The sequence below is a fragment of the Scyliorhinus canicula genome, chromosome 1, assembly GCF_902713615.1.
Source record: "Scyliorhinus canicula chromosome 1, sScyCan1.1, whole genome shotgun sequence".
In the NCBI taxonomy this organism is placed as follows: Eukaryota; Metazoa; Chordata; class Chondrichthyes; order Carcharhiniformes; family Scyliorhinidae; genus Scyliorhinus; species Scyliorhinus canicula.
The window spans coordinates 245,590,594-245,614,303 of record NC_052146.1 but is presented as its reverse complement, the minus strand read 5'-3'; the positions used below and the strand labels follow the sequence as shown (position 1 = coordinate 245,614,303).

Here is a 23,710-nt window from a genome sequence, read left to right as displayed (position 1 = left end):
ACAGTATCACACTCGATGAAGCACGTTTTGGACGGCATTCACCTTGAGCGAGAGCAGAATGCACTTGCGTACATCCAGAAAAGACGCAAACCGGTAAAATGCCGTTCTGCGCACATGCGTGAAGCTACGCATGCACAGTTGAAAAAAGAGCACACTTTGGAGGAAATACGATTTGTGCATGCGGAATCGATGATTACGCATGATGTCATGAGCGTCATGATGTGAGAAGACTCAGAACATGCCCACTTAAAGGAAAACTGCCCTAAAATAAAAAATAACAGTTTTAAAGCTACAAAACACAAATGTTTTACCTCGAAAGCAGAACAATGCCTGAACTTCAACAAACGGTTGAAAATAACATTCACAGCACCATGGAGCAAGTAATTTGCCGCATAAAAAGTGAAGAGCACACTAGCAAATCCAAAACTAAAGAAGATGATTTGTTAATTAAAAGTGAAGAGCACAATAACAAATCCAAAAATGAAGAAGATGATTTGTTTATTAAACACTACTACTCAGACATGGCTGAGTTATTTGGCTATGATGATCATTGCATCAGCAACATGGTTGAAAAGCTCAATACGACTCCACTCATGGTAGATAAATCCAATACCATTATAGACTGGCAGATCGTTGACAGATTGGATGACAGAAACCTGTCAAATAACCAAGAACAAAACAACACCACACAGAGAGCACAGAACTGCTCTGTAGAGAGAGCACTGATTGACTTCACAGAGAGATCACTGCATGACTCCACACAGAGAGCGATGAAAAACTCCACAGAGTGATCATTGACAGACTCCAAAATGGAAGTAATTAAAGACTCCAGAGTGACAACCATGCATGAAGAAGGCTATGAAGGTTTATTCACCTTATTTGAGCAACGAGAAGCAGACTATGAAAGTCTACCCAGCTCATTTAATCCACAAAAAGATTAGGAACGTCTTTCCACCTTATTTGCACAACAACAAGAAGAGTAAGAAAGTCTAACCACTGTAAATAAGAATAGTGACACAGTGATCACAATCAGCATTCAAGATGTGCAAGATCACAGTGAGACTGACAGATCTCAGCTCGACTATACAAAAGAACATAGCAACCAAAGTAAGACTACAAGTGAGACCACATCCAGTGACACCACATCAATTGAAACCTCATCTACTCCAAACAACCAACAAGAAAATCAAATCTTGAAGACGTTGACTCCAAAAGAGGAGCATCAAGAAATCAAAGATGATTCAAATCAACCTGCAATGACTCCAGAAGAGGAGCACCAAGAAATCAAAGATGCTTCAAATGCACCTGAAATGAGTCCAGAAGAGGAGCACGAAGGAATCAAAAATGAATCAAATCAACCAGAAATGACTGACATCACCAAGGTCAATGCAACATCATATCATTCACACAAACCTCAAATCATAAAGTTCAATGAAGCATCAGATACCACAAAGGAAACTGATACCATTAACTTTGAGAATGACTCAAACTATCCACAAGGAACAGCCATTGAGCACAACAAAAACAACAAAAACAATGAAACAACAACCTGTGCAACATGGTACAACTCTGCACAAATGGGACAATGTAACAGCACAATCCAAAACAATGGCACAAGTAGAAACATAACATGGACATTGGTCACAAAAAACAAATGTCATGCCAATGAATTTCACAAATTCATATTTGCTCCAAGACAAAGAAGCAACCCAGTTTGCAAGGCAGTTGACATACAGAATCGATACCACAAGCACAAGAAAAAGACCATGTCAGATAACGAAAGTGATTCAACCATTTGAACACCTAATGATGACTTGTTGGTACTTAAACACAAGAAGATCCAAGAGACAAAGAAGGAAACCCTTTAGAAAGATTGGACTCATTCACAACATTATTTGGCTATGTATAATTTTCCAAATTGTTATAACTTGTACAGATATTCACAGCATTGTTTCTTATTGTACAATTTTCTTTAACCAGTACGGAAAATAGATAGAAAGAATAGATAGAACAGTACAGCACAGAACAGGCCCTTCGGCCCTCAATGTTGTGCCGAGCAATGATCAGCCTACTCAAACCCACGTATCCACCCTATACCCGTAACCCAACAACCCCCCCCCCACTTAACCTTACTTTTTAGAACACTACGGGCAATTTAGCATGGCCAATCCACCTAACCCGCACATCTTTGGACTGTGGGAGGAAACAGGAGCACCCGGAGGAACCCCACACACACACGGGGAGGACGTGCAGACTCCGCACAGACAATGACCCAGCCGGGAATCGAACCTGGGACCCTGGAGCTGTGAAGCATTTATGCTAACCACCATGCTACCGTGCTGCCCGGGGGGGGGGGGGGGAGGATGTAGCTATCTGCATGTACACAAAGGGTTAATGTAGAATTGGTACAGCTAAGAGATCACTAGAGGGCAGCACCAACAGGGGTATAAAGCCAGACTTATTCTGAATTCTCGTCTCTTTTGGGTGTATTGTAACTAAAGGATAGAAGTTTAGATTATCTCAGAGTGTAAGTGCAGATAACCACAGTTACTGTATTTAGATCTTGTTAAACTTATTGCTAGTATAAATATTAAAGGAAAGAACTCACGATATTATTGTTTTAGTTAGTCAATAAATCTTTTGTTATTATGTCTTGCAGTCTATTTGGACGACTTCCAGTCTTTCTCATCAAGATTCAGAAAATCTCATCAACAACAGTATTGAGTAACATATATTACATTCAGCAGTATAACGCAACACACTACAAGAAGTGTAATATAACACAATCCACTGTCCTTTTGAAATAATCGATCGCCTCTGCTTCCACCACCCTCATGGGCAGCGAGTTCCGGGTCAGTATCACTTGCTGCATAAAAGATTGTTCCTCACATTCACTCTGCATCTCTTAACCAACACCTCAAATAGCCCTAGTACCATCAGCTAATAGGAACAATGTTTTGAACTTCATCTATACGTGTTATAGTCTTGTATTCCTTTGGCAAATCTCCTTTCAACCTCCTTCCCCAAGCAGGCCGATCCCAACCTACTCTTGTAGCTAAAATCGCTCATCCTGGGAATTGTTCTGGTAAAATTCCTCTGCACCTTTTCAAGGAACCTTGCTTCTCTCCTAAGCATGGCAACAAGAAATGGTCTCAATGCTTTAGTTACGGCCTAATCAGAACATTATTTAAATTCAGCATAACTTCTCAGCTTGTGCTCCGAACACCACTAGTTAGGAGGCCCAAAATTCCACATTCTTTGCCGCCTGTTCTCTCAATGTTCCCTGCCACGTTCAAAGATCCAATCATCCCCAAGTCCCTGTATCCCTGAATACCCTTTAGAATGGTGTCACTACGCTGGCTCTCCCCCTCCCTTCTGCTAAAATGTATCAGCTCACTATTTTCTGGAACAAATTCAATCTGCCACTTCCTTGCCCATTCCATTAGCCTACATATGCCCTGATGCGGCTGGCTGATGTCATCGTCACTGTTTGCCACAATTCACATTTGGTATCATCAGCAAATTTTGAAACATTTTTTGGATTCCAATATTCCCGTCATTTATATGTATCAAAAACAGCAATGCTTCCAGTACTGACTCTGCCGTCTACCATCCTCCAGTTTGAAAAACAACCATTTATCATGACTCGCTGTTTTCTGTCCTTAAGCCTTTTTTAAAAATCCCTGATCCTCTTATTCCATGTACCTCGGTTTTGTTAAACAGCCTTTTATTTGGTATTTTGTCCCCCCAAAGTTTCTTTCTTTTTAAGTAAATTTAGAGTACTCAATAATTGTTTTCCAATTGAGGGGCGATTTAGTGTGGCCAATCCACCTAACCTGCACATCTTTGGGATCTGAGGGTGAAACCCATGCAAACACGGAGAATGTGCAAACTCCACACGGACAGTGACCTGGAGCCAGGATCGAACTCGGTCCTCAGTGCCGTGAGCCAGCAGTGCTAACCACTGAGCCACCCTTTATCAATGCTTTTAAGATTTGTTTTCTCATATCCAATCTCACGTGCCTTTCCTGCAACCTGTGACAGGTTATAACAATTTTTTGCATTTTGTGGTTTGAAGCTGGTCACTGAATTAAATCCAGATCTCATAAGGATGAAACTAAATCCATTCTCCAGAGTGCTTTCTCGGGAAAAACCTTTTCAGAATAAATTTCAGCAAACTAATTCAGTTCACCGGTATCTCATTTGAAAGGCAGCAATAAATATTTCTTAAACTAAAGCAAAATACTGCAGGCACGGAAAAAACTATCGAGCCCGTTTCCAGAAAGGGGTTGAGTAGAGTAACCTCTTTGTCATTTACTAAGCATCAACGCATGCCATACTAAAGTATGACATTTCATTCTGCAGACCCAGATATAGCTGCTAACTTAATGTTTTACTAATGACATTGCTAACAATTACTGTTTAATGTGAAGTAATGGATAATCAGTTTTAGAATTTTCTGTGAAACCCTGGTGAAGGGAAGGTCACGGGAGCTCTTGTACTCCCATAATTCCTGTTATTAGTTGAATTTTGTGCCGGCCTGCCAGTTAACCAGCGAGCAGGATCATTCATTGGATGAAGATGGAAACAGAGTTGGTGGAAGTGTTGTGAGCTGATGCCATCTTCAGTGCGCTGCCAGTGCTGGAAAGCTGCTTCAGGTTTACTTTCCCACCAATTCCTGTCCAGTTTTTGAGCTCCCTCAGATCTTTCCTTTCAAGACTTCCAGCCAGTGATGCCACCAGGAAGAGGGCCAGTGGGGTATGCATAGTCAAGGCCTGCGGGAAGAGGTGCATGTCAACTTGGTAGAAAGAAGATACTGGGTGGCCCCCATCACAATTTGTTGCATGTTCCTCTCCAGGCTACTTGGGCTGAATGGGACAGCCTCTTCCCCAGGGATAGGAGGAAATCCCACATCCTAATCCAAGCAAATCTGGGAAGAGGCACAGGGAAGGCACTGGGCAGAGGCACAGCAGTCATGGGGAAGAAGTTGGCTGCAGTGCCACAAGTGGATCAACCACTTTCTCAGCTCCACAAGGGTGAGTATCCAATACCTCGGTACCCGTAGGGGTCAGCAACTGAATAAGTGTCAGGGTGTGGCTGCCGGCGAGTGAGAGCCTGACATGGTTATGACGAAGGATGGAGACTGAAGTGTCTCCCTTGAATGGAATGGCTGTAGCTCTCTCGGGGACACGCACCTGGCACTGCCAACGCTCGCAAGGTCATTTCAGAGTGCCGCACGTGTATGTCAGTGGCCTCAAAGACAGCAACAAGGGTGCATGTTGTTTAGACTTGTGCCCGTTTTTATGGGGCAATTAACATTCCTCATCCCTGTTCCTGCAGGAGGAGGGCCCACAACACGAAGAAAACATCCTTGGTCCCACTTCTCGGCATCCTGATGTCCATGGAAGAGATGGCTCTTGAGCTGGCAGGGTGCGGTGGCTGCCCTATCACCAATGGTGAAGCAGGCGTGTGAGTGACCTCATGAGTGGACATGAGGGAGCTTTATGCAAACATAATGCATGATGTTTGTTCTCCACTAAACATAGATCACCATTTCTGTTTTCTCCTGCAGGAACAGGTCAACCACAGGAAGAGAGAGCTGCTGTCTACAAGGAACACTCACTCACCTTGAGGATGAAGAGGGTGCCTCAGACAGTACAGTGTCACATCATACCCCACACCTTCCACCAGTGCAATTATTTTCACTTCAGTGAGCATGGAGATCACATCCTTGTGACAGCACCACACCCATATGTCGCCAGCTGTTAGAGACCCTGATGGTTGGAGGAGTGCGGGAGGCCAAGTCCATGCTGAGCCTTAGGCTGATGACGTGCCTCTGGAGCTGCCAGGCAGCTGCTGAAAATTTAGTGCGAGTTTCAGAGGATACGCGCACCATGGGTCAGACAGTGGAGGATTCCATTCAGGGCATGAGTGTTAGAATCAAAGAATCAAAGAATTTACAGTGCAGAAGGAGGGCATTCAGCCCATCGAGTCTGCACCGGCTCTTGGAAAGAGCACCCTACCCAAGGTGAACAACTCCACCCTATCCCCATAACCCAGTAACCCCACCCAACACTAAGGGCAATTTTGGACACTAAGGGCAATTTATCATGGCCAATCCACCTAACCTACACATCTTTGGACTGTGGGAGGAAACCGGAGCACCCGGAGGAAACCCACGCACACACGGGGAGGATGTGCAGACTCCGCACAGTGACCCAAGCCGGAATCGAACCTGGGACCCTGGAGCTGTGAAGCGATTGTGCTATCCACAATGCTACCATGCTGCCCCAGTGTTGTTATTTCTCTCTCGTCTGTGCACATGGTCTCCTCCATTGAGAGATTGGCAACTTTCCTGGAGAGTCAGATCCAGCAGACCAGTTAGGAACTGCCCGCAAGCTGCATACCATTACCTTGGCCATGAGCTCAAAGCTGCAGTGACATGCAGAGAGGGTGACGAGGTGCCTGGGGTCTCCATCACGTCCTCATCCATCTCGGATCAGCAGGGAAGTATGAATGTGTCTTTCATAGGAGGAGAAGTGGCTGTATTATGCACCTGTAGGTTTCTCTTGGGGCATTGCAACTGTAGACAACGACTCCACAGCCCCTCTGCCAGTGACACCAGTGTCTCAATGAGCCTGGATGATAGAGCACGCTCTTGTATCTGTCTAGTGCTGGCAGCCAGAGCACAGCCACCATGGTTGTCCCAGGCCATAGAGCAGCCTGTCTCCTCTGCAATTGGCAGAGCAGGGGGAAGGCCACACAGGAGCACATATAAAATAATTAAGAAAACACATGAGAGACACTTGGTCTTCATGGTCAATAGATGGTTAAGGAGTTACAGCTTGTGTCTGATTAATTTTTATTCTTTCACAGAACATGAGTGTCGCAGGCCAGGCCAGCATTTTTCATTCTCACTTGCCCTTGAGAAGATTGTGGTGACTTGGCTTCTTGAACCACTTGCAGTCCATGTTGTTTTGGAACACCCACAGTGCTGTTAGGGAGGGAGTTCCAGGATTGAGACTCAGCGACAATGAAGGAATGCCAATATAACTCCAAGTCAGGATGGTGTGTGATTTGTAAGGGGACTTAGAAGTGGTGATGTTTCCATAAGAACATAGAACATAAGACCTAGAAGTGGGCAATTCAGCCCCTCGAGCCTGCTCCGCCATTCAATACGATCATGGCTGATCTCCTCTCGGCCTCACCTCCACTTTTCTGCCCGTTCTCCATAACCCTTCAACCCATTGCTAATTAAAAATCTGTCCATCTCCACCTTAAATTTACTCAAAGTCCTAGCATCCACCGCACTCTGGGGTAGGGAATTACACAGAGTCACGACCCTTTGAGAGAAGTGATTTATCCTCATTTCTGGTAACAATCTGCTATCCCTTATCCTAACCTATGGCCCCTCGTTCTAGATTTCCCCACAAGAGGAAACATCCATTCTACATCTTCTTTGTCAATACCTTTTATCATTTCATATACCTCAATCAGATCACCTCTCATTCTTCTAAACAAGACAGTATAGGCCAAAATTGCTCAATCTCTCCTCAAAAGACAAAGTCTTCGAGCTGGATTCCCCATTTCAGAGACAAAGTGCTGACGGGTGGCGTCCATGGTGGAAATCTTGGGGACGAATATATCAGCCATAGGACAGGATGTCCAAGGCCTGGGGCACTCTGTGTGGGAGGTAGCTGAGACACAGTAAAGGGCTGCCCTGTCACAGGCAGCTATTTACCATAGCCACCTGGGCATTGCAGTGATGATCCAGAATTTGGCCCGGTCACAATGGGTCATGGCTGCAGGCGTCGACGGTATTGCACCAAGAAAGCACAACAGCGCCTATACTTCCTCAGGAAACTAAGGAAATTCAGCATGTCCACATTAACCCTTACCAACTTTTACAGATGCACTACAGAAAGCATCCTATCGGGCTGCATCACAGCCTGATATGGCAACTGCTCGGCCCAGGACCGCAAGGAACTTCAGAGAGTCGTGAATACCGCCCAGTCCATCACACAAACCTGCCTCCCATCCATGGACTCCATTTACACCTCACGCTGCCGGGGGAAAGCGGGCAGCATAATCAAGGACCCTCCCACCCGGCTTACTCACTTTTCCAACTTCTTCCATCGGGCAGGAGATACAGAAGTCTGAGAACACACACAAACAGACTCAAAAACAGCTTCTTCCCCACTGTCACCAGACTCCCAAATGACCCTCTTATTGACTGACCTCATTAACACTACACCCTGTATGCTTCAACCGATGCCAATGCTTATGTAGCTATATTGTATATCTTGTGTTGCCCTATTATGTATTCTCATGTATTTTCTTGAATTTTGTTTAGTTCCCCTTTCTTCCATGTACTGAATGATCTGTTGAGCTGCTTGCAGAAAAATACTTTTCACTGTACCTCGGTACACGTGACAATAAACAAATCCAATCCAATCCAGGCGTTGGCTAACCTGAGCCAGTCACAGAGGAATGTGGCCTAGTCCCGGTGCTCCATGGCCACGAGCATTGAGACCCTGGTTGAGATGAGAGCGGGCCACTAGGACTGGCTGCGCCAGGTAGCGGGGGGGAGCTGAGGTGCTGCAGAGCATGGCTCAGTCACTGGAGGATGTGTCCCAGTCACGATTGCCAATTCCCTATTAGCAATAGACTTCAGCCTCATGGCCAGGGGTCTCGGCAGTCGGTGGGGGAGGGGGGGGGGGGGGGGGGGGATGGGAGGTATGGATGATTGGTGGGGCAGATCAATGCCCCAGGGACAGAGATTGCCCCCGGAACGCGTACACACGATCCAGGGCTTGGCATGATGGTGCCGCGAGCGTTTCCCCCCCCAGCAGCCCCCCCACCCCCATGGCGGCCCATCCCTGTGGAGGGCCCCCTCCACCCCCAGCAGAGCACAGGGGTGGCAAGGCCAGCACACCTGGGCTCAGTGCCTGTGAGCAAAGATGGCTACTCACCTCCTCGACTCCCCACAGAAGTCCTTCCGCCAGGTTCACGTTTTTCAAAATCGTCTGTGTGTCAAGATGGACCCATCCCATGGTGTGGCGAAGGTGGCCACTAGCAACCCTGAGTTCCACTGCTCTGATGAGGTCGTGTCTCGCAGTCAGTCAGACATTCTGCCGAGACCTTCCGCAATGGTCATCACTGACTGCGTGGCATCTTGAACACCTTCACTCATGGGGCGCGATTCTCCGCCCCCCATACCGGGTGGGAGAATAGCGGGAGGGCCTCCCGATATTTTTCATGCCCTCCCGCTATTCTCCCCCACCCCCACGCCCGAACCACGCCACGAATTGCCGCTCGCCGTTTTTTACGGCGAGTGGCGATTCTCCGAGGCCGATGGGCCGAGCGGCCGGACCTTCACGCCTGTTTCAACATGGCAGCAAACACACCTGTTCGCTGCCGTCGTGAAACGGCCGCCAGATGCCCGTTTGGGGCATCTAGAGGCCCGATTGGTACGGGAGCACCACGACTGTGCTCGGGAGGGGACAGGCCCGTGATCGGTGCCCACCGATCGTCGGGCCAGCATCCAAAATGGACGCACTCTTTCCCCTCTGCCGCCCGGCAAGATCAAGCCGCCACGTCTTGCCGGGCGGCTGAGGAGAAAGACGGCAACTGCGCATTCGCGGGTTTGCGTTGTCCAACCTGCGCATGCACGGCTGACGTCATCGGCCATGTCAGCCGCCGTGACACTTGACGTGCGGCCTTGACGACCGTCGTCAAGGCCGTGCCGCCGTGACGCACGGGGCCGCACTCCTAGCCCCGCCCGGGGGGGAGAATCGGCCCCGGAAGTGGCCGTGAAGGCTGCCGTGGGTCACGGCCTGTCCCACGGCAGCTTTTACGATTCTCCGCATTTGCGGAGAATCTCGCCCATGGTGTGCCGACATCGTGCACCAGTGTGAACACTTGCTGGGGAGGCTACTGAATAACGGGAGGCTGTTGGATATGGGGTGGCTCTCGTCAATTGTATGGAAATGGGGCTTAAGTGGTGATAATTGGTTTCTCGCCACACTACGGCGAGATCCCGATTTTGCCTATGAGAGTGGGCCGGCTGCATCGTGGATCTCGGTTTTGGCCTCTCACTTGAGCGAGAGCACAACGAGGCCAGAGCATGGTGCCCTTAGTGTGGGCTGGACCGGGGAGAAATTCCCCAAGGCCCAAATATTGACTAAGTGTGGGGGAATCCAGGTCTGGATCTCATCCAAAAATGCCATTCGGAAACACCCCCTCAAACTCGGCCTAAATGACACTTTAAAATGTATTCAATGAATCGAGCCCTGTATCGGTGTTTCTTTTCTGTTGCTGGGTCAAAATTCTGAAACTCCCTTCCCAACTGTAGGTGTTCTGACAATACATGGGCTCGAGAAGGCAGCACACCATCACCTTCTTTTCCTACATTGGGTAACTGTCTGCCTGGAGTTTCTCCCCGTGTCTATGTGGGTTTCCTCCGGGTGCTCCTGTTATCTTCCACAGTCCAAAGATGTGCAGGTTAGGTGGATTGGATATATGCTAAATTGTCCTGAGTTGGGGTTACAAGGATAGGGTGTGGAATTGGGCCTCGGTAGTGTTCTCTTTTAGAGGGTGGGCTGAAAGGCCTCTTTCTGCACTATAGAATTCGATGATTCGCAAGGGTAATTAGGAATGGACAATAAATGCTCTCCTAGCTGACGATGCCCACATCCCATAAACAAATGCAAAAAAGAAAATTGGGCTTTTTCAGACGTGCTGCTAGCAGTATATGGCTTTTTGTGATTCACTTCTTTGTAACTCAGTGGTTACAAATGTACATTTAATGGCATCTCATTCTGATTATTGCCAGGTTGAGAACATGATTGCATTGAGTTTCAAAATCTGAATAGGCCAATTATGTTCAGAAAAGTGAAGTGAGTCTTTGAACAACACTGGATTTGTGCTCATCAACTGTTAATAAAAGCAACTCAAAATCCAAGGACTTTGCTTTCCTCATACATATTTGACCTCGACTGGGAAGCACCAGGTGTTCTATCTTTGAAAGCTTTTATATCATTCCGATAAAAGAGGAACATTTTTCCTCCTATTTATGCTGACTGCAACCATAGAATTCTTCCGAACTGAGTTGCAGTACATTAAATTATTTAAGCAATTTCTTTTCAAAATGCCACACAACAGAAGTAGAATTTTGCATCTCATCTTATAAATCTGCATTTATATTGTCAGGAAATAGATTTGGGCCACAGGTGAAGTCGGAGTGGTTATGGGTTTCACAGGGAAAGCTGTAGACACAAATAGACATGGTGGTGTCTGTGAGCTGGGACTGGGAGCAAAGTGGGTTGGCCATTAGAGGTATGGAATTGATGACTTTTCTGGAAAGTTGCATGCTTATTTGAGAGATTATGGAGTATATATGCAAAACTTTCCCTTTAGGTTAAATTGATGATATAGAATCCACAATACGACATATTGCACACTACTGGGGCTGGATTCTCCGATTTTGGCGCGGGAACAGTGGCGTTTTACGTCCAAAAAAAGCGGCGCAAAACCTCCACCGATCCTCCATCTGGTGGGGGCTACCAGGCACGTGCAACACGGCACCGGACACGCGGGACCCGGCCTGCCAAATAGGCCCCCCTTTGGCCAGACTAGCCACCCCCGGACCAGTGCCCCCAGCCCGCGCCAAAGCCTCCCTGCCCGCGGATCGTCTCCCCACGACTGTGTAGGTTAGGTAGATTGGCCATGATGAATTGCCCTTAAGTGTCCAAAAAGGTTACGTGGGGTTACGGGAATACGGTGGAGGTGTGGGCTTAGATAGGGTGCACGTTCCAAGAGCTGTTGCAGACTCGATAGGCCGAATGGCCTCCGTCTGCAATGTAAATTCTATGATCTATGATTTCCTTTCCACTCTCTGAACCACGACACAAAGCTAAACTAGGAGCCAGGACATTAAACATTTTAATTAGAATTTTAAAGTAAGCAGTGGCTGAGATCCAGAGCGGTGATTTAAAAAGAGCAGGATGTGAGGGCAGATATTCAAAAAGAGCCGAGCTGAATGCCAGATTACTGCGTGATATGGTTGGCCTGGAAGCATAGTGATGTCAAAGGACAAGGAGTGACATGGGGTGCACATTCTAAAGCAGGGGTGGGCAAACTTTTCCGTGCAAGGGCCACATTCAGAAATCCACAATTTTAAAGGGCCGCATAGTATATTAAGTAAAATAATTAATATTTTAAATAGCCAAAATAAAAAGTCTTTAAAGAAAAAAAAGCACATTTATTTGAAAAACAAAGTGACTCAGTAAGTAACAGAACAATGTCAATGAGAATGATGCATCTGACTGCAGTCATTTACCAGTTTGTTGAAATTAGGTGTCAAGTTGCTTGTGCTGATCCTTAACACTGACAGAAGCACAGCCTGGCCGAGTCAACGATAAAAACGCGCGTAATGGGGTGGATGAGTGGGGCTGCCTTATTGGTCGGTTTAGTTGGGTGTGCGACCAATAGGAGTCCAGGTTACAAACAATAAGGCTTATTGTTTGTAACCTGGTCCCCTATTGGTCGCACACCCAACTAAACCGACCAATGAGACAGCCCCACACATCCACCCCACTACGCGCGTTTTTATGCGGCCCGCCAATGAGGTGCCCGGAATCATAACCGGCATTTTTGAAAAGCCGCCAGGGAAAAGCCGCTGAAGTAAATGCGCTTATTGAATAAGCGCATTTACTTCAGCGGCTTTTCCCCAGCGGCTTTTCAAAAATGCCGGTTATGATTCCTGGCACCTCATTGGCGGGCCGCATAAGAACCTTTGTCGGGCCGCATGCGGCCCGCGGGCCGTAGTTTGCCCACCCCTGTTCTAAAGTAATCAAATATCAAATAAGGCTAAATTGATTGATTGATTGATTAATTAATGCACACACTAAAAACTGAAGTAACTTACACTTTGTCATATAATTATAATCTGCACAATTAATTAGTCAGTTCTAGAGGATCAAGTTATGTCTGTGTGGAGTCTGCACGTCCTCCCTGTGTGTGCGTGGGTTTCCTCCGGGTGCTCCGGTTTCCTCCCACAGTCCAAAGATGTGCGGGTTAGGTGGATTGGCCATGCTAAATTGCCCGTAGTGTAAGGTTAATGGGGGGATTGTTGGGATACGGGTTACGTGGGTTTAAATAGGGTGATCATTGCTCGGCACAACATCGAGGGCCGAAGGGCCTGTTCTGTGCTGTACTGTTCTATGTTCTATGTTCTAAGGGATAGTAACACTGAAGAACTTTTTTCAGGAGATTCAAATCTAAGGCTTTTAAGCAATAAGTAAAATATTTAATTTAACTTTTCTCTAAAATAAAATGCGTAGAGTGGAGAGAATCAGTCTGTGGGAGTGTGACGAGCAGGAGAGAGTCAGCCTGTGAGAGAGTAACGGGCAGGAGAGAGTCAGTCTGTGAGAGAGTGACGGGCAGGAGGGAGTCAGTCTGTGAGAGAGTGACGGGCAGGAGGGAGTCAGTCTGTGGGGGAGGTGACTATCATGATATGCAGACATGCACATAATGAGATACAGACAGGCAGCTAATGAACACAGAGAACAGGACATAACCAATCAGCAGGCCGAACACTTGGGGGTGGTTTTCCACTGTAAAAGACACGAGGCACTCACACTCCATCTCTTTCCACTGATGAACATCTACAGAGTGAGTCAGGGTATATTTATCACATAAAATCCAGCATGTGGCTACGAGCTGGTCTGGTTCAGTCAGACAGAGTAATCACAGTTAGGTTAGCAGAGAGTCAAACTCAGCTAACTGTGTGACAGGTTCAATAAATCAAATTGAACTAACTTCAAGGACTGGAGAATCTTTCAATTAAAGCTACATCCAGTTGCAGCCCGTGTTATCTCAGTGTGCTGAACACGACATGGTACCAGAAGACTGCTATCCCTAGGTGGTTTACCTCAATCTGTTCCGTGACGATCAGCAAATTTATCCCGGCACCATGGAGAAGATCCAGGCTACTTAACAGCTGCAGACCTCCGGCAATCTCAGCGCCAACTGGTGGACTTTCAAGCAAACCATTCTGCTGTACATCGAAGCCTCAGACCTCGAGGGTGCATCTGATGCAAGAAAGATCGCGCTTCTCCTCTCAACTGCGGGGGATCAAGCCATCCAACTCTTCAACTAATTTAACTTCACTGAAGGCCAGGATAAGACGAAGTTTCAGACCATCCTGGACAAGTTTGATAGTCATTGTGAAGTGGACACAATGAAATCTTCGAGCGCTTTATATTCCAACAACGCCTACAAGGTAAAGATTAATCTTTCAACTCCTTCTTAACTAATCTCCGTCTCCTAGCGCTGTCCTGCAACTTTGGTGATATTGCTGACTCCGTGATCAGAGACCAAATCGTTTTCGGAGTGCACTCTGATCCTCTGAGAGAGCAGCTTTTAATAATCAAGCATATGACCTTGTCAGTCGAGATTGAAACATGTACAGTGCATGAACACGCCAAAAATCGGTATTCCCAATACAAATCGACTGAAAATGAGAAAATCGCCTCCCACGAGGCAGAGAGGGTGCAGGCCATCGCCCGGATGCAGTGACTCGGCATTGATGAAAGTGGCCATTTCGCTCGCTCTTCCCAGTGCCGCACTGCACATGTGCGACGACACACGGAGCGTAATGACGTCATGACGTGCCTGAACTGTGGCACCGCCCACTTAAAGAAACACTGCCCTGCAAGAGGCAGGCAATGTTTAAATTGTGGAAATCCTGGACACTATGCATCCTTGTGCAGGTCTGCATCACCAGTCAAGGGCCAGCGCTCTCAATTCCAATGCAGGCGCGTTCGGAAAGTACAAGGTTTACAGGATTCTGATCCTGGCAGGCCAACGGATCCAGAGGACGATTGCCTGGAGTCCCCCACCATGTGGGCATCATTACCACACATGAACGTGCCTCACCAACATCATCACGAAGCCTGTCCGTCCTCATTGTGGATTCTCCGGACCTATGGTGTGCGGTGATGCAAGTAAATCAATACTCTATCCAGTTCAAGCTGGACACAATCTCACTTCACAGGCAGATAGATTTCAACCGCACAAGAAGCCACCCAAGCTCCTTCCAGCAGCCTGCCAGCTCCTGTACTATAACGGCAATGCCATCACAGCACTGGGATCCTGCCATCTGCTCGTCTCCAACAAGGGCATTCACGCAAGGCTAAGGTTTGAAATTGTCAATCCAGACAGGGCCTCCCTGCTCAGCGCACATGCATGCAAGCAGCTAAACCTTGTGCAGCGGGTCTACACAATGACCTCCCCCAACGTGGATCTTCAAGCCGGCATTGACGACATCCTCGCTCAGTATCCGGATGTGTTTGACGGGATGGGCACTCTGCCATATCGATACAAGATTCTGCTACGGCCTGATGCCACACCTGTGGTCCACGCACCACGCCGGGTCCCAGTTCCAATGAAGGAGCGCCTGAAGGCACAGCTCAAGGATCTTCAGGACCAAGGCATCATTTCCAAAGTTACAGAACCGACTGACTGGGTCAGCTTGATGGTACGTGTAAAAAAAGCCTTAGGTGGAGCTGCGCATCTGCATTGATCCCAAGGATCTCAACCAGAATATAATGCGTGAACACTACCCCATCGCAAAGCGGAAAGAACTCCCAAGTGAGATGGCACACGCCCGGTTTATCACAAAGTTAGATGCGTCACATGAATTCTGGCAAATCCCGCTGAAGGCTCTGCAACTTCAACACACCGTTGGCAGGTACTGCTATAATTGTATGCCATTTGGCATTGTCTCGGCCTTGGAGATCTTCCATAGAATCATGGAGCAGATGATGGAGGGCATTGAAGGGGTTCGTGTGTATGTGGACGACATTATCATATGGTTCACGACCGCCGAAGAGCACACCTCTCGTCTCCAGCAGGTATTCCGCCCTGTCCATGCCAATGGCCTCAAGCTGAACAGGGCCAAGTGTTGCTTTGGCATGTCGACACTTAAGTGTCGCCTGGACTCGGACAAGGTCAAGGCCATCGAAGCCATGAAGGTCCCTGAAGACAAGAATGCGGTGTTGCACTTCCTGGGCATGGTCAATTTTCTGGGCAAGTTCATCCCAAACCTGGCCTCACACACCACGGTGCTACGAAACCTGGTAAAAAAGTCCACTGCCTTTTAGTGGCAGGCAGCTCATCAAGCAGAGTGGTTGGAGCTGAATGTCAAGCTCACCATTGCACCTGTAATGGCATTTTTTGACCCTGATAGCGAAACAAAAATTTCGACAGATGTGAGCTAGGACGGCATCGGCGCGGTGTTGCTCCAGTGCAATAACACCTAATCCTGGGCACCGGTTGACTACACATCATGGGCGATGACACCCACCAAGCAGCGGTACGCCCAAATTGAAAAGGAATGTCTGGGCCTTCTCACTGGAATTACCAAGTTCCACGATTATGTCTATGGCCTGCCGACGTTCACCGTCAAGACCGACCACAGGCCTCTGGTCCACATTATCCACAAGGACCTGAACAACATGACGCCCCGGCTGCAGCGCATCCTCCTCAGACTCAGAAGTTACAACTTTGAACTAGTATACACGCCTGGCAAGGAGCTCATTAATGCAGATGCCTTGTCCCGCTCCATAACCTTGCCCAGTGAACCGCCGGCATTCATCGAACAGATTGAATCACAGGTGCAGGCCAGCAACCTCCCGGCATTGGATGAAAAGGTGATTCGCATTCGCGACAAGACAGCCAAAGACCCTCTTCTGCAGCGTGTCATGCGCCACCTCGCCAATGGCTGGCAAAAAGGGCAGTGCCCCCAATTCTTCAATGTGAAGGACGACCTGACGGTAGTTGATGGTATCCTCCTCAAGCTGGACCGCATTGTCATTGCGCTCAGTCTCTAGAGCTTGTTCGGCAAATCCACGAGGGACATCTGGGTGTCGAAGTGCAGGCGCAGAGCCAGGCAAGCTGTCTACTGGCCTGGGATTAGTCAGGACATCTCGAATATGATCCTCAACTGTCCGACCTGTCAATGCTTCCAGCCAGCACAGAGCAAGGAGACGCTTCAGCAGCACAAAATCATGACTTCCCCCTGGTGGGCATCAACCTCTTTCATGCCAATTGTCGTGATTATGTGTTAATCATTGATTATTTTCCCAATTACCCAGAAGCCGTGAAGCTCTCGGACCTCACATCCAAGACCGTCATCACGGCCTGTAAGGAGACGTTCTCCAGGCATGGTGTTCCACTTCCTGTCATGAGTGACAACGGTCCTTGCTTCAGCAGCCAAGAGTGGTCAACATTTGCCCAGTCATATCAGTTTAACCACGTTACTTGCAGCCCACATTACCCGCAGTCTAATAGGAAGGTTGAGAAAGGGGTGTACATAGTGAAGCAGCTCATCTGCAAGGCCGTGGATTCTTCTTCTGACATCAACCTTGTGCTGCTTGTGTACTGGGAAACCCCTCTGTCTACCGGTATGTCACCGCTCAACTCCTGATGAACAGGGACCTGCGGACGACTCTTCCAGCCATACACTTGCCTGACTTGGATCACCACCCGGTGATCACCACCACTTAGGGACTGGCAAAAGCAGGGCTATGATGCTCATGCCAGCGATTTGCCTGTGCCATCCCCGGCGGATGCTGATCGGATCAAGCTACCTGATGGAGGCTGGTCAGCTCCAACTGTTGTTGTTTGACAGGCTGCTCCTCGATCGTATGTTGTGCGTTCTTCGTTCTTCGTTGTTTCCATCTGTTATTATGCCACCTCCTGATACCTCGAAACTTGAGGCCACCAGTCAGACTTCAATCCCACCTATCAAGGTGCCGTCGTCCCCACCACCACCTCTCTGGCAGTCGATCACGATCAAACTCAAGCTACAGAGATGGGACTTATGAACATTTGTTCTGTTGGCTATGTTCTGTTTTCGCACATTAGACACCTGTTTTCACATGTACATATGTTCCCATCTGCCATAGTATGTAAATAAGTTAGTTTTTCGGCTTACACATGTAAATACTTTCACATATGCTACAGAAAAACATTTCAAATGGGGAGATGCCATGATATGCAGACATACACATATTGAGATACAGACAGGCAGCTAGTGAACACAGAACAGGACATAACCAATCAGCAGGCCGAATACTTGGGGGTGGTTTTCCACTATAAAAGGCACGAGACACTCGCACTCCACCTCTTTCCACTGATGAACATCTACAGAGTGAGTCAGGGTGTATTTATCACATAACACATCCAGCACGTGGCTAACAACTGGTCTGGTTCAGTCAGACAGAGTAATCACACTGAGGTTAGCAGAGAGTCGAACTCACAGAACTGTGCTAACTGTGTGACAGGTTCAATAAATCAAATTGAACTAACTTCAATGTCTGGAGTATCTTTCAGTTAAAGCTGCATCCAGTTGCAGCCCGTGTTATCTCAGTGTGCTTAACACGACAGTGACGGGCAGGAGAGAGTCAGCCTGTGAGAGAGTAACGAGCAGAGGGAGTCAGTCTGTGAGAGAGTGACGGGCAGGAGAGAGTCAGCCTGTGAGAGAGTAACGAGCAGAGGGAGTCAGTCTGTGAGAGAGTGACGGGCAGGAGAGAGTCAGCCTGTGAGAGAGTGACGAGTAGGAGGGAGTCAGTCTGTGGAAGAGTGACGAGCAGGAGGGAGTCAGTCTGTGAGAGAGTGACGGGCAGGAGAGAGTCAGCCTGTGAGAGAGTGACGAGTAGGAGGGAGTCAGTCTGTGGAAGAGTGACGAGCAGGAGGGAGTCAGTCTGTGAGAGAGTGATGGGCAGGAGAGAGTCAGTCTGTGAGAGAGTCAGTCTGTGGAAGAGTGATGGGCAGGAGGGAGTCAGTCTGTGAGAGAGTGACAGGCAACAGAGAGTCAGTCTGTGAGAGAGTCAGTCTGTGGAAGAGTGACGGGCAGGAGAGAGTCAGTCTGTGAGAGAGTCAGTCTGTGGAAGAGTGACGGGCAGGAGGGAGTCAGTCTGTGAGAGAGTGACGGGCAGGAGAGAGTCAGCCTGTGAGAGAGTGACGAGTAGGAGGGAGTCAGTCTGTGGAAGAGTGACGAGCAGGAGGGAGTCAGTCTGTGAGAGAGTGACGGGCAGGAGAGAGTCAGGCTGTGAGAGAGTGACGAGTAGGAGGGAGTCAGTCTGTGGAAGAGTGACGAGCAGGAGGGAGTCAGTCTGTGAGAGAGTGATGGGCAGGAGAGAGTCAGTCTGTGAGAGAGTCAGTCTGTGGAAGAGTGATGGGCAGGAGGGAGTCAGTCTGTGAGAGAGTGACAGGCAAGAGAGAGTCAGTCTGTGAGAGAGTCAGTCTGTGGAAGAGTGACGGGCAGGAGAGAGTCAGTCTGTGAGAGAGTCAGTCTGTGGAAGAGTGACGGGCAGGAGGGAGTCAGTCTGTGAGAGAGTGACGGGCAGGAGGGAGTCAGTCTGTGAGAGAGTGACGGTCAGGAGAGAGTCAGTCTGTGAGAGAGTCAGTCTGTGAGAGAGTGACGGGCAGGAGAGTGTCAGTCTGTGGGAGAGTGACGAGCAGGAGGGAGTCCGTCTGCGAGAGAGTGACGGTCAGGAGAGAGTCAGTCTATGAGAGAGTCAGTCTGTGGGAGAGTGACGAGCAGGAGAGAGTCAGCCTGTGGGAGAGTGACGGGCAGGAGAGAGGCAGTCTGTGCGAGAGTCAGTCTGTGAGAGAGTGACGAGTAGGAGGGAGTCAGTCTGTGGAAGAGTGACGAGCAGGAGGGAGTCAGTCTGTGAGAGAGTGACGGGCAGGAGAGAGTCAGCCTGTGAGAGAGTGACGAGTAGGAGGGAGTCAGTCTGTGGAAGAGTGACGGGCAGGAGGGAGTCAGTCTGTGAGAGAGTGATGGGCAGGAGAGAGTCAGTCTGTGAGAGAGTCAGTCTGTGAGAGAGTCAGTCTGTGAGAGAGTGACGGGCAGGAGAGAGTCAGTCTGTGCGAGAGTCAGTCTGTGAGAGAGTCAGTCTGTGAGAGAGTGACGGGCAGGAGGGAGTCAGTCTGTGAGAGAGTGATGGGCAGGAGAGAGTCAGTCTGTGAGAGAGTCAGTCTGTGAGAGAGTGACGGACAGGAGAGAGTCAGTCTATGAGAGAGTGACGGGCAGGAGAGAGTCAGCCTGTGAGAGAGTGACGGGCAGGAGAGAGTCAGCCTGAGAGAGAGCGACGAGCAGGAGGGAGTCAGTCTGTGAGAGAGTGACGGGCAGGAGAGAGTCAGCTTGTGAGAGAGTCAGTCTGTGGGAGAGTAACAGGCAGGAGGGAGTCAGTCTGTGAGAGAGTGATGGGCAAGAGAGAGTCAGTCTGTGGGAGAGTGACGAGCAGGAGGGAGTCCGTCTGCGAGAGAGTGACGGTCAGGACGGAGTCAGTCTGTGAGAGAGTGACGGTCAGGAGAGAGTCAGTCTGTGAGAGAGTCAGTCTGTGAGAGAGTGACGGGCAGGAGAGAGGCAGTCTGTGAGAGAGTCAGTCTGTGAGAGAGTCAGTCTGTGAGAGAGTGACGGGCAGGAGGGAGTCAGTCTGTGAGAGAGTGATGGGCAGGAGAGAGTCAGTCTGTGAGAGAGTCAGTCTGTGAGAGAGTCAGTCTGTGAGAGAGTGACGGACAGGAGAGAGTCAGTCTATGAGAGAGTGACGGGCAGGAGAGAGTCAGCCTGTGAGAGAGTGACGGCAGGAGAGAGTCAGCCTGAGAGAGAGTGACGAGCAGGAGGGAGTCAGTCTGTGAGAGAGTGACGGGCAGGAGAGAGTCAGCCTGTGAGAGAGTCAGTCTGTGGGAGAGTGACAGGCAGGAGGGAGTCAGTCTGTGAGAGAGTGATGGGCAAGAGAGAGTCAGTCTGTGGGGAGTGACGAGCAGGAGGGAGTCCGTCTGCGAGAGAGTGACGGTCAGGAGGGAGTCAGTCTGTGAGAGAGCGATGGGCAAGAGAGAGTCAGTCTGTGAGAGTCCGTCTGAGAGAGTGACGGGCAGGAGAGAGTCAGCCTGTGAGAGAGTGATGAGCAGGAGGGAGTCAGTCTGTGAGAGTCAGTCTGTGGGAGAGTGACGAGCAGGAGGAAGTCAGTCTGTGAGAGAGTGACAGGCAGGAGGGAGTCAGTCTGTGAGAGAGTGACGGGCAGGAGAGAGTCAGTCTGTGAGAGTCAGTCTGAAGGAGTGACGGGCAGGAGAGAGTCAGCCTGTGAGAGAGTGACGAGCAGGAGGGAGTCAGTCTGTGAGAGAGTCAGTCTGTGGGAGAGTGACGGTCAGGAGAGAGTCAGTCTATGAGAGAGTCAGTCTGTGGGAGAGTGACTAGCAGGAGAGAGTCAGCCTGTGGGAGAGTGACGAGCAGGAGAGAGTCAGCCTGTGGGAGAGTGACGGGCAGGAAAGAGTCAGTCTATGAGAGAGTCAGTCTGTGAGAGAGTGACGGGCAGGAGAGAGGCAGTCTGTGAGAGAGTCAGTCTGTGAGAGAGTCAGTCTGTGAGAGAGTGACGGGCAGGAGGGAGTCAGTCTGTGAGAGAGTGATGGGCAGGAGAGAGTCAGTCTGTGAGAGAGTCAGTCTGTGAGAGAGTCAGTCTGTGAGAGAGTGACGGACAGGAGAGAGTCAGTCTATGAGAGAGTGACGGGCAGGAGAGAGTCAGCCTGTGAGAGAGTGACGGCAGGAGAGAGTCAGCCTGAGAGAGAGTGACGAGCAGGAGGGAGTCAGTCTGTGAGAGAGTGACGGGCAGGAGAGAGTCAGCCTGTGAGAGAGTGATGAGCAGGAGGGAGTCAGTCTGTGAGAGTCAGTCTGAGAGAGTGACGGGCAGGAGAGAGTCAGCCTGTGAGAGAGTGATGAGCAGGAGGGAGTCAGTCTGTGAGAGAGTGACGGGCAGGAGAGGATCAGCCTGTGAGAGAGTCAGTCTGTGGGAGAGTGACAGGCAGGAGGGAGTCAGTCTGTGAGAGAGTGACGGGCAAGAGAGAGTCAGTCTGTGAGAGAGTGATGAGCAGGAGGGAGTCAGTCTGTGAGAGTCAGTCTGTGGGAGAGTGACGAGCAGGAGGAAGTCAGTCTGTGAGAGAGTGACAGGCAGGAGGGAGTCAGTCTGTGAGAGAGTGGCGGGCAGGAGAGAGTCAGTCTGTGAGAGTCAGTCTGAAGGAGTGACGGGCAGGAGAGAGTCAGCCTGTGAGAGAGTGACGAGCAGGAGGGAGTCAGTCTGTGAGAGAGTCAGTCTGTGGGAGAGTGACGGGCAGGAGGGAGTCAGCCTTTGAGAGAGTGACGAGCAGGAGGGAGTCAGTCTGTGGGAGACTGACAGGCAGAAGAGTGTCAGCCTGTGAGAGAGTGACGAGCAGGAGGGAGTCAGTCTGTGGGAGAGTCAGTCTGTGGGGGAAGCGGCAAGCGGAGAGAATCAGTCTGTCAGATAGATGACTGGCGGGACAGTCAGTGGGAGGAAGTGAGTGAGCCTGACTGAGGGGCAGCGAGTGGGAGAGTTGGTAGTAGGAAGTGAGTTAGCCTGTGGGAGAGGCAGTGAGAGTGTGAGTCATTGGGAGAAACAGATGCAGCTTGTGGGAGAATAGGCAAATGAGTGGTAAGTAGAAAGATTTAGGATGATTTGGACAAAATGTGGGGTGAAAATTTAGGATCAACGATTACTTAAGGGGAGGCAGTGGTGTAGTGGTATTGTCACTGGGCTAGTAATCTAGAGTCCAGAGTAATGCTCTGGGGACCACGGTTCATGGCTGATGGTGAAATGTGAATTCAATAAAAATCTGGAAATAAAGTCCAATGATGACCATGAAATCATTGTCAATTGTTGTAAAAACACATCTGGTTCACTAATGTCCTTTTAGAGAATGAATTCTGTCACCCTTACCTGGTCTGGCTTACATGAGACTCCAGATCCACAGCAATGTGGTTGACTCTTGCACAGTGGTTAGCACTGTTGTTTCACAGTGCCAGGGTCCCGGGTTTGATTCCTGGCTTGGGTCACTGTCTATGCGAGTGTGCACGTCCTCCCCATGTCTGCGTGGGTGTCTTCTGGGTGCTCTGGTTTCCTCCCATTCGTGCTGAAAGACGCACTAGTTAGGGAATGGGCATTCTGAATTCTCCCTCAGTGTACCAGAACAGGTGCCGAAATGTGGCGACTAGGAGATTTTCATTGCAGTGTTAATGTAAGCCTACTTGTAACACTAATAAGATTAGAAATGCCCTCAGGGATGGGCAATAAATGTTGTCCCAGCCAGCGACTTTCACATCCCGTGAACCAATGTTTTAAAAAAATTACATAATAGTAATCTTCAGATTACTTCTGATACCAAGGGAAGCGAGTATAGAAACAGGAGGTGAAAGCAGATGAATAATAATAATAATAGTAACCTCGTGATTCAATGGCACTTGGCCTTTTTTTTACCTCAGTGATGAATTCCCCGTCGAGGCCATTGTTTAAGTCATTTCTTGCACTGGCGAGCTGAGTACTCACAGATCGGTGTGTTGTTCCTTGTCTCTGAATAAAGCTCGTGGTCTTAAAGTTGAAGTAGATGCTTTATTCTGAGTTTGTTCTCTCTCTCCAGCACTTAACTTAATGTTACATCTGAGCTGCCTGTCTGTTCTGCTCCCAGCTGGCGGTCATGTGAAGTGTCCTCTCACTTCCTGTCTCTCTATTTATACCTCTCCCATGCTCCCTCTGGTGCTTGCTCAGTTGTATTGCATCTACATTGACCCCTTGTATATATACAGATCACTACATCCCCCTCTTTGTCTTTTACAAATTTTCTGTACTGT

At 49.0% G+C, this 23,710-nt stretch overlaps 1 protein-coding gene across 3 annotated transcripts in view; it reads right to left on the bottom strand.

The window, feature by feature from the left end:
• The window catches only part of LOC119973089 (lutropin-choriogonadotropic hormone receptor-like), a 230,980-nt gene that overhangs the window by 76,139 nt on the left and 131,131 nt on the right, over positions 1–23,710 (bottom strand). The gene's annotated exons all lie outside the window — the stretch shown is intronic.